The sequence below is a fragment of the Rhipicephalus microplus genome, chromosome X (genome assembly GCF_043290135.1).
Source record: "Rhipicephalus microplus isolate Deutch F79 chromosome X, USDA_Rmic, whole genome shotgun sequence".
Classification (NCBI taxonomy): Eukaryota; Metazoa; Arthropoda; class Arachnida; order Ixodida; family Ixodidae; genus Rhipicephalus; species Rhipicephalus microplus.
In genome coordinates this window covers 111,964,042-111,980,554 of record NC_134710.1, presented here as the reverse complement: position 1 = coordinate 111,980,554, position 16,513 = coordinate 111,964,042, and positions in this window count along the sequence as shown.

Here is a 16,513-nt window from a genome sequence, read left to right as displayed (position 1 = left end):
CTCCATGTTTAATATTGTACTTTGTTCGTCGACGAGAAGGAAGAAAGAGGTCGATGTTGTTCCCATCAGTTATATTCTCCATCCTTTTTTTTTTCAGGTTGCAATATATATATATATATATATATATATATATATATATATATATATATATATATATATATATATATATATAATTAACGAAAATAATTTGGAATAACCTCAACACCGGGGTAAACCACTGGTCCTGTAGCGAAATACCTTTTCCGGGTTTTTTTTTTCACCCCCTACCAATCAAAGTAAAAACTGAGTTTTTGAATGTAGGAAGGGTAGTATTTATTTGCCCCACTGAGGTTTTGAGCGAGTAAATTGTTGTTGGCTTCACAAGGTTTTTCAGGTGATTTCCGGGAGTTATTTAAGGGGGTAAAAAAATTAAAGTTGGTGGGTGCATTCGCTCAAAGAGTCGACAAATTTAATAATTATCAAATGAAGGCGGAATAGATGACACAGATTAACATCCAAACACACACATACAACAAATGCAGAATAAAACACCACTTCAACAGACTGCAAGCGTTACTCTACTCAGATTTGGGTGCACGTTAAAGAACCCCAGGCGGTCAAAATTTCCGGAGCCCTCCACTACGGCGTCTCTCATAATCAAATAGTGGTTTTGGGACGTTAAACCCCACAAATCAATCAATGCACGCGTTACTCGACTGTACTTCGACATAGAAGTGTGGCAGCTTGTGCTAGCTGGTATGGCATGACGATAGTCATAGCGCGAGAACAAAACGACGACACAGAGGCAAGAAGGACACGAGCACTCGTGTTTTTTGTGTCCTTCTTGTCTCTCTGTCGTCGTTTTCTTCTCGCGCTATAACTATCGTTATCGTACTTCGACAATCCGGTATATATATAGGCATGCCTTTTTGACCTGCCATGTAATTCTGACGAGAAGAGCTGTTTTTTGCATCGATTATCATTAAAGCTTAAACGTGCAAGCATAAACTTCAGGTGGGCTGCAGGTAACTAGAAGTCACACCGACCTTTTATATTAAACCCACCCCATCTCACCTTTTTGACTATCCAATAATTAGCTTGCTCACCGGCCTGTTGGCCCCACCCGAGTTAACACTGCTGATGCACAAGTCCATAAAATATACCTATGTACACACAGACCACGGCAGCTCAGTGGTTTTCATTGAGCGGTGGTGCACAAACACAGTAGCAGCAGGTATTCATGACAACGGGCGTAGAAGAGCGGTGCACGCCTTTATACAAGCTTGTTGCCGACGGCGTACTAGGCCTTTTCGAGGAGCACGGCTGTGCGATAAACGGCAGCTGGCGATCACAGAATACATCTCTCATGCGAATTTCGTCGCCATTTCGGGCTGCACAATTCGGGCTGCGCTTTACTCCAGCAGGCATCGTCTTTTGTGGAACAAAATATATGCGATGCTTGTTTTACCTGCCCCGGCGACACACTCACACTGGCCGGCTTCTTGTCGATGACGTAGTGAAGCCTTTCGCTTATCGCTTCGGTAACTGGTCGCTCTTCAGGAAGCAACCACGGACGATGACACCAGCTTGATTTTGTTACCGCTGGCAGCTTTTCGTGAATCAACACGAAAGTGAACTATCCACGACGTACAGGTTTGGAGGCATCGCGCTCGGAAGCGCACGGTCGCTCGATGATGTAAGAAATACGTGAGATTCATCAGCTCAATCAGACACACAGATCGCGAGCTTCTTCCAACTTCTGTCTCCAGGGCCACCGCACAGCAAAAGCCAACGATTTGCGAAAATATGCAGGACAACTTTCTAGCAGGTTTTTTTTTTCTTGGAGAGCCCCCCCTCCCCCCCTTTTTTTTCGTTCCCAGAATGCTTTACTCGCTCGTTGTGCTCGTTCTGCTCCCAGTTTCAGTGAAACAGCGTTGACTCGAGGTCAGTCATAAGGCGCGACGATGCCGTACCAAATTTTGAAAAAAAAAAACATCTTTGGTCCTCGCTTACATTCACACATTCACGATTCAGTGAGAGCGTCAGTCAAGGGGTTTTGTGCCAAAAGCCGCCGAAGCAGCTGCGGCTTGCAGTCACGTGGTAATAAACTATGAAACGCAGGTTAAAAATCACGTGATAGAAAACTCCCCAAGAGGTAAAACTGGATTTTGACATCCTTTTACTACGCATCTCAGAGCTGGTGGTAAAACTATGTCATGTACAACCTTTCACTCCAACACGAGGTAGTAATTTTAAAGGCGAAAGGGTTTTCAGAGGTCACGAGCCGTGAAAACCCCCAAACTCGGATAGTTTTTGCTTACAGTGTATGGTGAAGTTTGATGAATTCTCCCTCTGCCGCGTAGGAGCACAATATGGAGCGTATACAGCGATGTTCCATGGAATAACTGCCTTCATTCGCTTAATATATACATCTATGCCATATATAGTGATACGCTTGACCAAGGTGGAATGTTTCAAACTTATGTTGTGCCAAGGGAACTGATGAGCACAGAGTGTGTACTTACACAAATATTTGTTTCAGAAACGCATCGAAAAGAAAAGCATAGGGTGCGACTGTCAAACCGTGTATTTACAAAGAACTACATACTACTGGAAATGAAAGACCATGGTGACGCAAGTACGCAAAGTCATCCTGAGAGAACCTGCATCAGATATACCCAAAAGGGCCGCAAGGCTGCTTATATAGCTTTAAGTACGATATACATGTTTTCTCGTTTCGTCAAATGAATTTGATGTATATACTTTCTTAAAAAAAAATTAGCGTGGTTAGTCATGCCGCAGCAATTTAGGGCTCCTGTTGACGCTACGTCGGGAACAGAAGCGTGTTTATTTGTCACCTATGCTGCGTGTAACGAGCTCTAATATTTCCTGGGTCGCGTTATACCTGTAGTGTTTGCTACGAGCAGTCACATATAACATGATGACCCGAGAGTGTAAGTTCTGCAGCTTCAGCAAAGTGCTTCAGATGCCTAATCATTTTTACGTAATGTTAGCGATAACGAGCGTGTGCATGCACACTCACACGCGTGTGCACCGTCTGTGCATTGCGTGTGAAACGTTAATGGCCGTTGTGTGTGCGCGCGCACGTGCAGACACGGAACAATTTCGCAAGAAATTAGAGCTTCACGCGTGAGCTATATTACGAAGTGCTTCACGCGTGAGCTATATATACGCTCCTTGATATAGCCCCCTGGGCGTCGTGGAAAGGAGTATGTGAATGCCGACTCGTGTACTTTTCGGCCTATAGAGGTGACGTATGTTATAACATTGAGTGGACGCATAATAAAGAAAAAAAAAAAGAAAAGGTGAACGAGGGCTGACGTGATCCACAGATGCTTATTGCAAGGACGGATTACTGCGCGGTGTTCGTTGTTTGCAACGAACACCACGCAGAAACTCATCGAGGTAAGTGGCCAAAATAAATTTTTGCGATAATGTCCGCACCCACGAAAAGCAAATATTACGGTGTAGCCTTTAAGAAGTGAGATATAGGACACCTTTCACTTTTAAGAGCAAATGATCGAAGGATTTGTATTTTAGCGATAGTAGCGTCTGTGGCGCATTTTGTTCTTCGCAGGATTACCAAGAGTGAACACATTGAAAAAGTAAATGGACTGTCATAGCCTATTCTTGTTATTGATATTACCTCAATAACTATGTTTTGATCAAGGCAGTGCCTTCTTTCTTCTCAGCCTCCTCGTGTCATCGAATACAGTCAATACTATATGCGGGCAAGTTGATTTTCATCAAACTTAAACGCTTCATTGATATCTCATTTTAATTCTGAAACAGGACTTGTTAAACAATTGACATTTGCTTTAGTCTGCATGGCAGATTTAAGAAGTATAGAAAGAAATAGAAACAGGAAAGAACGCGATAAAAGAAGGAAGAAGACAGTGGAAATTTTTTCTCGCAAGTTCACTTCCACCCACTCAAGTTTGGGCCAAATATGCAAAAAGTTTTAACCATTTGACCAAAAATGATGTCTTTGAAACTCTTTTTAAGGGCGAAGCTCCTTGGGACCTATAGCCTTGTCTTACGTTGTGGTCACGGTACAGAACCACAGCTATAGTCAGAACATATACGCGACCACATACAAAAAAAGTTTACAATAGACCAATATAAATTATATTTATTACAGAACAATATAAAACACATACAAGCGCAAACCATTTATACTATATAGTCGGCGATTGTCACTGCCCGCTATCACGGCGTAAAGAAAACCGTTGCTACCGTCGAAACAAATGCGCGTATGTAAATAAAAGCTTGCTTTACAATACACGAACGTCAATCATAACAGAACAATATAAAATACCTATACAAGCACAAACCCTTTGTAATAGTTGGTGATTTTAACGTAAACGTTGAAGAGGCAAAAGGATCACATTTACATTACATACACTTTATGTCACCCGATTTACATTATACGGTGCAACGCTCGGTTAACGCATGGTTACTTACCAATACGATAAGCACAGCTTCGCCCACTTGTTCTCATTCACTTCGGGGAGATGCGTGGATTTTTTTTAACCACAGAGTTCGATGGTCACTTTGTTTTCTGAGAAGTTTTCTTTCATAAATATTTTTACAGAATATTGTTTTGTGTTCAATATCAATGAATCTATTCTTTTATTAATACACTGGGTATTTCGATAATATTGGTCGAAAATACCAGGAAATTAGATAAATGCCATACTTCCGTGCTGTCTTAATAATTACTTTTCTTTTGTGCCAGCCGAAGCCTTATGATTGTAAGAGACTGTAAATATAGCGTTGGTATAGAAATTAATTTAATCCACTTGTAAATAATGAGTACAGATGGTGGTCGGGTGAAATGGGACAGTTAAGTCTTTCCTGCGGAGAATCACGTGCAGCTGCGATATTGTCAGAAAGAGGCCGGTGCATGATAATTCTTGCTGAGTGATAGATTTCGAGCAGTTTCCCTGGTGGAGCTGAAACCGACGTGCCGAAACACCCAACTGCCATAGGCAATGACTGACACCAAGAATGATGCCATTACTACCGACAATTGTACTGTGACGGAGTTCTGCATTAGCTGACCTATATATCTGTGCTATCCGTGCTATCGTGGCAATCGCCACCACGCACCAACGAAAACAAGGTGGAAAAGTGTGAAAGTTGTACTCTTCTGCGCTTCGATTTCACCGGCGAAGTGGTCGGATTTCTTCGCTCTGCAAAAATTACCAGCAGCCACTTTTTGAAAATTTCACAGCTGCAGAACGGCTTCTTCGCCGGAAGGAGAGCATTTCACTCATTTGACGTGACCGTCTCATTTAATTAGACCGTTTATGAAATCTTTGCAATCGCTAACTGTAAATAATGTATCCAGATATCTTAAAATGTCGGCCACTACAAAATGTGCCGAAGGTATACACCATAGCGAACAGAGTGGTTTCCTTCTGTTGAGATCTCTCGGACGCATCTTTTTTTTTTTTTTAATATGAGCCCGCCAAAATATTGACGGTGCTTGAATCTCCTTTTTTTTCTTCTTTGGTGCATCAGGGAGTACTGGTCAAATAGGTATTTGTGGTGAAGTCTATGCGCAGATACCGGCAACGTGTGTCGCAGCAATCTACAACATAACGCATTTTTAATCATCGTTATTGTTTAGCAAGTTATGCTGCCTCGATAAATTGATGCTTCGAAGTCTTACACTAACCTTCATAAGCGTGCGCATGCAGTATTCGCCTTCAGCTGAGTGAAGGTTGGTCGCAGCGCCCCCCTCCCCTTACTATCATGTCAAGTATGGCGCTGATTTTGCACGCCCCCTCCTCTCACCCCCTCCATGCAATGTGAATTTATGGGGCTGGGTTTGCGCCCCCCCCTCACCCCCCTCCAGTGCACACCCCTGTGCTCACCTTCATTGAGAACTGCAGCAGTTATGTGAATAAAACTACACGAAAGCATTCTTCGCAGCCTTACATATATGAGCCTGTTGACAGCAGGCTATAGAAATCAGCAGACGAGCGCGCCAGTAGGTCCCATAATATTGACACTGAAAAATACATAATGCTGAAATAAAAAAATTGCAAAGCCATTTTCAAATGGTCAACAGTAATCTATAACAACATTGTAACAGGAATGCCTATAGATCACAATTTATCTTCACTGTTCATGGATAGCTTCCGTAAAATACCGTGACACCGGCATTTGGCGATTTCTAGATGCCAATACCCCAAGTTTTGAAATTAATACGCTGAAGGGGGCTCAAGCGGTCTGGTGAGGTATGTAACGGAAGTGAAATGTGCCTGCGTACACAACAGGTGCCATCTGCAAGACACGCATCAGACTTTATGCCCATTACTATAATTCATTTTACACTACCACCTGTTCGTCTTCATCTCCCTCCCTCTTTTTGTTCACTGCATTCAGTACCCGTACGTGCAGAGAACGAGAAAGGAGTGAATCTTAACCATGATTCACTGCACGTGGTAGCATAATGATGTCGTAATGACCCGACATAATAAAAACGCTAGGTTGAGATCAGATGCCACTGTTCAGTCCCTTTTTTTTTTTTTGCTAGAATTATTTAGGAACAATGATTCTCCCTAAGCCAGCTGTATGCTAAGAACTTGCCTTCTGTCAGGTGTTGCGATGCTGACAGAAAACGGCATAGGTACAACATTGCGTTACAATCATGCTTGAAAGTGTGGACGTTGAGTGAATTTGTCGCTGTGTGCTAGTGACCTTGAGTTAGAGTCCTTATGATAGTCATTTCGAATATAGCCCCTTCTATACTGTGAGGTCTAGCGCATCCCCTCCTCTTTTGTTTTTCATTTTACCTCTGCTTGCGGATATCAATCGTTCAAACGAGTGCCTTTTCTCTACAGCTCGAGTGCTATCACAAAAAGACGACTATACGAAGCAGGAGCTGCGCAAGAATCGAGAGCGAAATAGAAACAATGCAACTAACAAATAAATAAACTTTCTTTTTCGGGGAACACACCCCGCATTTCTGTTTCGAGGAGAAGCTGGGCATCACTGTCGGGCGGACGAGGACGTAGGAAATCTCTGGTGATGCAAATGTCTCGCGTGGCAGCCGGCAGCGAACCGTGTGAAGTGGTCGTGTTGACCAGCGGCCTCCCCACTGGGCCTCCGTCCGGGGCCCAAAACACAAGCGCAAAATCTGTCGCCTCGAGGATCGCGAGATCCTCAATCCTCGCAGAAAAATTATGTTCTACAAGTCCGCCAGCGGCCGCTCGGGTGTATACATAAACAGTGGACTCGGGCGGCGCTACCGGAGGCCTCCTGCGAGCCCGGCTTTCGGATGGAGTCGCTTTGTTTTTCCCGGCATCCGGTATGCGGCCCCGGGCGTATCTCGACCCTCGACAGATATAAGAGGCGCCCGCCAGAGGGCCGCGCGGGATGACCAGAAGGGAGAAAAGAATTAAATTGATCGCTCGCTTTTATCTCTTTTGTCATTCGTCACTTCCCGTAGATGATCTCCGCGCGGCTCCCGAACAAGCGTGGCGGCCAACGCGCGAAGAGAGAAAAGGGAGACCGCCCCGAAAGACTGTGAAACACATTGTCGTCGGAACCTACCCTCCACCCACCACTCGGGGGTAGATACGAGAATGAAGTATACGGAGCTCGCCATCGAGAGAGAGCGACGGTGTCCGCGCGAGGAGTTCATCACTCTTCCCAAAATGGTTCCTGTCTTCAGTTGGTCATTTTGGTGCAGCCGTACTTTACCTCGCGCTACCTTTGCTGAGGCCGCGCTCTTCTTGCTTGTTTTGGAGCCTCCTGTTTCGTGCAGCGGCCATGATTTTCGCGCTCATGGCCGCGCCTCGCTTTCTCCTTGCGCGGTATAACTTCGCTCTTGTTTTTTTTTCTTTCTTCGCTATTTCGCGCACGTCGGACGTACTCTCCAGGTTTGCCCTCCGAGTGGCTATTGATTTATCTTTTGTTCCTGTCTGTTCATGCCGATTTAAACCGAGGCCTCCGCAGGCGAAGCCCGCTTCCTATATACCTCTACTGGAAAGCCATGGGGGCAAGTTGTTGCCTCTGTCGATGAGCTCTACGGGCCCGAACCGCGTGCTGCAGAAATAAAAAAATATAAAAGAGAAATCGCACCGCGACAGAGGCTTGGGTCTGTCGGTGGACACATAGAATGAGCTGGAATCACCTTGGGCGACCATTTATTACGACGGTCAAGTTTCGCCACTTGCTCAAGTCCGGATGCTTGTTTGGGAAAGTTTGACCCCCTACTAACGGTTTCTGCGCTTTTTATACGGCTGCAGCACGTCCCGAGGCTAGCTAATGGTGTCATAATGGCAAAGACCAATGACTCTGTAAGAGAAATTGATGCACCGCGCCTGGCAAACGCTGGCCGCATCAACGCCGGCGTCCTCGGGGACTCCTTTGCAGCGCCCTTCGAAGGGGGCCGCCTCTCCTCGATTGCGAAGATGCAGTTTGCAGGATGTTTGCGACACGCCTCGTTTCATTTCGTACCTTTTTTTCTTTTGTACTTTGGGGAGCACCATTTTTTTTGGGGAGCTTAAAAAGGTACACAGTGAGGAACGGTATTGCAGCCACTGTCGAATGCTGTTCTGGTCTCGAATGAAATCACTTCGGGCCGTTCTGTTTGGATGCACCTTCAATTCGGGAAGAGCGAGATGCATTCGACAGTGGCGTAGAACATCGAGCGAAGTTAAAAATTTAAAAGGTTCCCGTGTCTCCTTCGTAAAGCCACCTCGATTGTGGATAAATCGCTCAAACACTCCAGCACAGGTAACGAAGACCCTAACAAATGGAAATACTTACTACTTTTCGTTGTAGTGCACTGCTCGCACAATAGGCTGCTTCCTCATAGGTATTGAAAAATATTATGAGACCCAATCAAAATATCATGACAACCCCCCCCCCCCCCTTCAAAGCCTGCTATTCTGGCGTTCAGTGCTTGCATTGAACTCAACTGAAACTGTGACAGTTTGGACATACTTAACATGTTATTTCTCCGACGTGAGCCTTGCGATTTCAAAAATGCCTAAAACTAATACTTCTCACAGTCATACGGCCCCTCGTAACGAAATTCCCATGGCTCTGCGAAAGAGGTGGTTCTGGTACATATCTATGGACTCAATGGGCGTACAGCCAGGGGGCGGCTTAACGGGTGCGTGCTCTCCCCCCCCCCCCCCTCCCACCCGATAGTTTTTTTCGCTATGGCGCAGGGAGCGAAAATGATCATTTTAAGGAGGTGCCCCTCGCAAAATCGAGGAGCTTCTCACCCCCCCCCCCCCCCTCCTTGAATGAAATTTCTGGCCACGCATCTGACTCAAAGAAGCTTCGATCTCGACCTCATGACAACAACTGATTGCAAACATTTTAGTTTTACTCTTTCATGACACATAAAAAATACCCATAAAGGCACCCTCCGTAATTCATGTCCTCATTATTCATGTACTCGAATAAGGAAACCCAAATAGGGACTCAGAGAACGACTACACTTATTCTTTCATTTAAACTCATAACTGATCCTGTCAGACACACACACCTACATGTCTTGCCTTCACCTCAGTGTAATGCCCTGGCCACAATAAACACGAGTAAACGAGAAAACAGCAATAAAAAATATATCTTTAGCGTCAACTCGGCACTGCGCTTAATGATTGGTAAGCAAAAGAAAAAAAAGAATGGAGAGGGAGAAGGACGCATGAAGCGACCACTGTATGACATGCCCTCCAATTACTGTACCCAGGGGATCCCAGGCACCGAAGCGGAAACTTGGGATGACGTGCACTTAACTCGACCGTTCACGCACGAGGAAAGAAGTATACTTGTGGAGTTTCAATCTGTTCCACGGCGGGTCCACACTTTTAAAGGAAGCTGCTCAGTGATGGCCTATCTCGTCCCGGTCACCTTCGTGCAATGCCAAGTTCAGCCACCTTCTTTGACCCGTGAATGCAGTAATGACCCTTCCCGTGATTTGAGTGTAACGATTCCCATCTATGCAACATAAAGCATTTACACAGCATTTTACTAATGAAATAATTGGTAGTCTGGTTATGAGTTCACAGCGCGTGTGCATATACGCCTGCTGTACACGTGTGTACGTGTATGCAGTAGTGAGAGACAACTGTTTGATGCAGGATCGCAAGAAGTCTCTAAAAAAGATATTGTCGTGGTTGAACGCTGTTCGGCTACCCGATCGAGCTATCACGAGTAATGGCTCTGTTTGGCTTACGTCGGAAAAATACGAGACCATCGGCTTGCTGAGGTTTGACTTTATCGCGTGCCTTGTTTTGTTCAAGATTGGCGAGGAGTCTACATCCTTCCCCCAAGGGCCGCTACAAGGCAGCTAAGGTACACTACAAAACAGCCCACACTCCTGCTCGGAGCTCTCGGTCCGAACGCGCAGTGAATTTGGATGCCGCCTGCACCTCTGGTGGTATCCAAGATTCATTTTACAGATGGTGATGGTGGTGGAAAAACTTTATTAATTGTCCGGCAAATTAGTGGCCCAGGCTAAGGTCTCCCATGTCGGGACATTTTACAGATGCCTGCTGTGGCTCTCGTCCGTGGGTGCCGTGCTGGCCATGATAAGCGTGGGCGGGCTGCGTTCTCACATCCGAAAACCCCAGCGCTCTTCTCTCGGAACGAGTGTCAAGCGGCAGGAAGCAACAAAGGGATTGTAAGGTAGCAACTTCAACTGTCCGTAAACCAATATCCCTACGTGGCTTGTTTGACGAGACGGCGAGGCAGACCGACCGCGCAGGTCGTGTCTAAGCAATTAAAGTCACTAATCCTTTGCTGTACTTCCAGGGAAAGCCGGCAGCAACAACTCAACCACCAACTTGTTCCATAAAGGACGCCACTTCCCCTCTATTCAGTGAAACTGACCGGAGGAGCATTGCATTAGGAGGTGCGACCGTGTCTTATTGACTGGTGCCCTTGTATGGGGTGTCATATGTGTGATTGGTGCTTCAATCAAGAAGGAGGAGTCCCAAAGGGCTTAAAACGACGCTGCGTGCAAAGTGCTGGACGTTGCTTTGAACTATGCTTTTAGGGTTCATCACCCGCGCTCATGGTTTGCGAAACTCTAGCCTCCTATGCTGTAAGTATTTGTCTATAGTGCCAGTAAACCTGCTTGGTTCACGTTTCCCCAAGTTCTCAGCATCGTTTCCTTCACGCGAAGTTGCACCACGCTACCACAGGAGTCCGGGTCCGACGTAACCCTGACGTCTCGGCAACCCACGTCAGCGGGACACGTCGGGTAGCCAGTGGTCATTAACATGCCCGACAACACTTTTTCAGCGTGGTCATAAAATGCTGCCAATCTGTAGTCGAGGCTCTGGAGAACACGCGTGTCAAACAATATAGCGCAGCACGCTGGTTGGAATTTACTTAATTCTCAAAGTCATATAGAAATCGTTGCCTATACTCTCGAGAAATGATGTTATTGAACGCAAATAATTACTCCATAAACACAAAGTTCATGGCTATTGGCTGATTGAGCATCGTGAGCTGCGTAGTTCGAGCAGCCGCCAAAGGAAGCCGCCACACGCCAACGCACTCACTTGCGAGCGCACTGAAAGGGGCCCTGCAACACTTTTTGAGTATACGGTCAGAAAACACTACCGATCGGTAGTAGAGGCTCCCGACAACACGCGAGCCAATTATTATACCACGGCATGCGGCCTGCAATTCACAATATATTATCAAAGTCAGCTGAAAATTGGTTTCTATTCTCTCGACAAATTACGGAAGACACTAAAAAATCACTCGTAGAAAGCCCATATATCAGACATTGGTTGATTTGAACATGGCGCGCTCGGTCGTTACAGAAATCGCCGCGGGAAGCCTCGACTTGTCCACGCGCGCTGAGAAGGCCGCGCATTCGAAGAAAAAAAGAAAAAAAGTGCTCAAGGTCGCAAGGCGCGCGTGACGTATTTTCTTGACCCCTGCCATCCCTCCCTGCTTAGCTTCCAGCGCTTTCATCGGGATGAGAGAAGCGAAAATGCAATTGCAGCTTGCATGCGACAAATCTTTTTAACTCCACTGGCACTGGACGGATTTTTCAAATTTTTTGCACCGTTGAATTCACGACGCAATAAGCTCTTCCAGTGAGTTCATTCCATGGTTGCTTGAAAAAGTGTTTCAGGGCGCCTTGAAAGTAAGCCGCGCGTTCTAAAAAAAAAAAATACTGCGGAAGGCCATTATGTGCGCTGACGAGTAGAAACATCTTCTTGCCCACTAGTCCCCCCCCCTCCCCCGTACCTCGCACGCAGCTTTCAGTGCATTCGCTGGTACGAAAGGTTCAGAAAAGTGTGTGAAACGTAAAATCATTCCTTGTAACTCTGCTTGTACTTGGGGGGATTAAAAGAAATCCGGCAATCAATTTGTTAGGCGAAAAGATATACTCATTAAGCCATTTGATTATTACCTCAAAAGTGTTGCGGGGCCTTTTTAAGAATCCCTTTGTTTTCACAAACGTCTTTGCTCACTGAAGGTCCTTCGCTGGTGTTGGCCTTGGCTGCTCATGAAGATCAAACGCATAAACAGGCGTTTTCTGGGTTTGTACCGGAAACAGCACAGCTATAGCTATGAAAATAAGTTGGGTGATGTTACTTGCTGTGTCTGTTACGGGGTTGCGAGTCCTTCCTGAAAAGATGTTTAAGCGTGCGTTTCAGATTATTTGAGAGAGGTTTCCACCGCTAACAAAGGGGATGCTATATCGGGCTTAAATGAAGGGTGTATGTTTATTGTGTGACAAAATGTTTCACTATCAACTATATAGCCCACCAACTATGCCGTGATTCCTTAGATTTGTTTTTTTCTTTTTGTAATATCTGATAGAGGCTCCATTACTGTACCTGCATGTGCTTCCAAATGAACCACGTCATTGGGTATAAGTAAGTGCATAATCTTTCACCAAGTGCCAGCGAGCTTCCTCAACTGAAGCGTGCTTTGCCACACACAGTGTTGTCTGTCGTTGTCGTTCGGAAATATCATGCAGCGAAACGCCGTAAGCTAAGAAAAGGCCATGAGGCCGTGTAGAAAATGATGCCATCGCATTGTGGGAGATATGCAGTAATAATATTATCTGGGGTTTTATGTCCCAAAACCTTGATGTGATCGTGAGAGACGCCGTATATTAGAAGGCTCCGGAAATTTCGACCATTGGGTGTTCTTTAACGTGCGCTGACATCACGCTCAGTATACTGGCCTATACAATTTCGCTTCTATCGAAATGAGACTGCCACAGCCGAGATCAAACCCGCTACGTTTGGGTCAGTGATATATTATTAGATGAGAGTCTGGTATGCAAGGGGAACTACGTTCACGTGAGCTTTGGTATACCGCATAAACAGGATGGACGTCACTTACCCGCGTATTCGTGAGATAAGATTTTATTTGTGTGCGGTGTGTGTTTGAAACCGTTTGTTTAAGTGTATGTTTTGACAGCGTTTGTCATTGTTCCAGCATTGGCGTATGTTACTGGCAGTATACACCCATCGGCTAAGCGCTATTGTTTTCTTCACCCTAAGGTTACGCAGCATGCAAACCTACTGAATGCGTGACTCATTGGTGGGGTTGATTACGACTGTAGAAGCTGCGATCCTCGTGCTCATGGTGATCATGGTTCCAGATAGGGATCAGTTTTTGTATTCAGAGTGACAGCAGCACATGTGCCTTTTCATGAGGGAAACAAAAAGAATATTGGGAGCATCAGCGAAATTTCGAAATTAGAGACATGATGTCGGATATCACTATTTCTGACGTTTAATGCAGCCAGACGACCAAAAAAGCCATTCCCTGTAGATGCGTGTAGAAAGGCGGAACTTATTCATGTGCAGCGCCATTGTTTTGTGAAAGAACAAACAAAAAAGAAGCCGAGGGTGTGTACAGGTTATACGCTCGAGCAGTATACACATTTATTGGTATACTACAGAGGTACGTGGACTCGCTCGCTGGATTCCGTGCCAACCGGCTGTGCCCTCGCGATCTCCGACGTCAGTGTAGCTCTGGACGACTGGGCTCGCCCTACGTCATCTCCTGACGCCGACAAGAGCTCTCGCAAGTGGTGTCCCGTCCTCGGACTCCTGTGACCGTCTTTCCATCTTTCCTATCTCTCCTATCCCCTCGATATGTCGTCGCTCTCTGGCTTACCACCTCACGCCTCTTTCTCTCTCTCTACACCTTTATTCCTATCTTTTTAATCCCTCCTCAACCCCATCCCTTGTGAACTACTGTTGAGGTGTCGCTCGCTGAAGCAGACAGTTACGGGGCTCACTTTTCTCTTCCTTTCTCTATCTTAGAACCACTTGGTGCAAGCAGCTTATAAACATTTCGTTTCGGAATATCATATGATCTCTTTTATTACCATAAAGAAAGTTAAGCAGGAGGAATATAACTAGAAAGGGTGGTCCAAATCGCAGGCTGCAAACATACTCAGTGCACTCAATGACGCCAGAGCATTTGCAAAGGTGCGAAGAGCCTCAAAGACGAGATGACAGAGAGGTTTCCGTTCGAGTCGAAAAACAGCAGGTACCCGCACCCTGCAGCCGAGAAATAGGCGGTGATTGATTACGAGCGAGCGGCCCCTAGCTCTGTCTTAAGCTCCACGAGCGCCCCCTATGGAGCACGCGCGTGCCTACGCTGCACTCGGCATTCTTGCGGAGCGACTCTTGGCTCGCGGAGAGTATACTCGCCGTCGAGCCTCCCGTTTTAAGCGCGCGCCTAAAACACTTATTACTCGCCTCGCGACAACGTTTAGTGGCTAAGGCAAACACGATGTGCGCGGCCAAAACGTTCAGTGTGGACACACGGGAGCGCGCGATTCGAGAGCCGGGCATCGGCTCGAGTGCACGCCAGATAACTCCGGAAGAGCAGCCCTTAAGTGCGGGGGAAGCGGCAGCGATTCGGCCCGCAACTTTTTGCTGCCATGCTCGTCGCGTAGCGGCCCTCGAAAAGTGCGCGGATCAAGAGGCCTCTTGGCGCGGATGCTCCATCCGACGGTAGGGGGCGCCGCGTTCGTCCCATTTGCATACCGCGTCGACGTGGAGCGCGCGCCTGCGGATGCTGCTACTCTTCCTGGGATCGGGCCAAGCCCACCTGCAAACAGTGATGCAAACCAAACAATGTGTCACTGCCCCACGACAGCATTCTCGCGACGCCCCACTTTCTGGCTTAGCTACGCGCGGCTCTGGGCCCCACAAGAGTAGCACTGTGGGAGGAGCGCGATGACACTTTGTATTTCGGCTAACGTATTCGATGCTCCAGTGGTTGCCTAGCAACCAGAGTAGTCCCGTTGCCACAGACAATTTGCGTGACGATATGTTGAAAGCTAACGGGCAGTTTTATTGTTGGGCACGCAAATAATTGTTGTTTTTACAGATGCACATCCGTCATATATACTAACCCCTTGGGCACGTATGTTGTATTTCTAAAACAGACTATACGTACCCAAGTATTGTAACCCCAAATGTATCTAATGTATTCTACTTGACGTATTCACTGCTGCTTGAAATCCACTGGCTCATCATGTATTTGGTTCGCCTTGCAGCATTTACAAGACGCAAGAACTACTGAAGAAGAAGAGAGCAGTGGACGAAAATCTGGCCAGCTCACCATGCCGTACTCTGCCGAATACACTGGCGACCACCATTTAAAATAGCTGCAGATATTCGAAGTGTTTGCTCAGAGTTAATTCCACTTATTGTATAAAAGTATACTTACGTTTAGCGAATATTGCTCTTCTGGCATGTTTCTTCGTCAACAAAATGAGCTTTGGTAACAAATCATGTATGTGCTTTAATGAAGAGGTTACTCAAAAGCAGAAGGAAAGCATGATTCATTCCCATTTACGCGAAGAAGTTAACAATCATTTTAAGGTATACATAGTACGTATAGTACGCCAGCAGATACACAAATTCCACCAGTTCCACGCGGTGAAAACCGTAAGACCGGGAAGCTGCCGTCCCAGTGGTTTGGTATTAAACTTTGTACTCCTAAGTTTCAGCGAAGTTTTTACTAAGAATTTCTTTGTTGTTTCTTTGTTATTCAGGTTAAGCCATCTGGATCCCACGCAAAGATACGCTCATAAACGGTCGTGCTGGAACGCTATCGGTAGCTTTCCGATTTGGCCGTGGCCCATTCCATCCGCACCGTCAACCAAAACACTTATTACTATCAATGCTGCGCTGGAACTTGCGCAACGTTCTAGCCGTTTTTGCAGCAAAATTGAATGAACGTTAAAGTAAACCAGTTTATTTATTTCTAAGAGTAAGTCTGAATCGCGTTTGCAAGACCCTCTCACCCCTTTAGTAACACCTCCTCTCTGCGGTCGATTACGTGACCTCATTTCAACTTGGCTACTTGATGATAGGCACAACACAATCAAACGCTTCTCACGGATTCATGTTCTCAAGCGGGGTGTATGGCTTAGTGGTTATGACCCTTAACGTCGAACCCAGAAGGCATGGGTTCAAACGCCCCTCCTCAAGAAAATTTATTTTTTGCTTTGTTCGTTCGGTCACTCCCGTCCCTC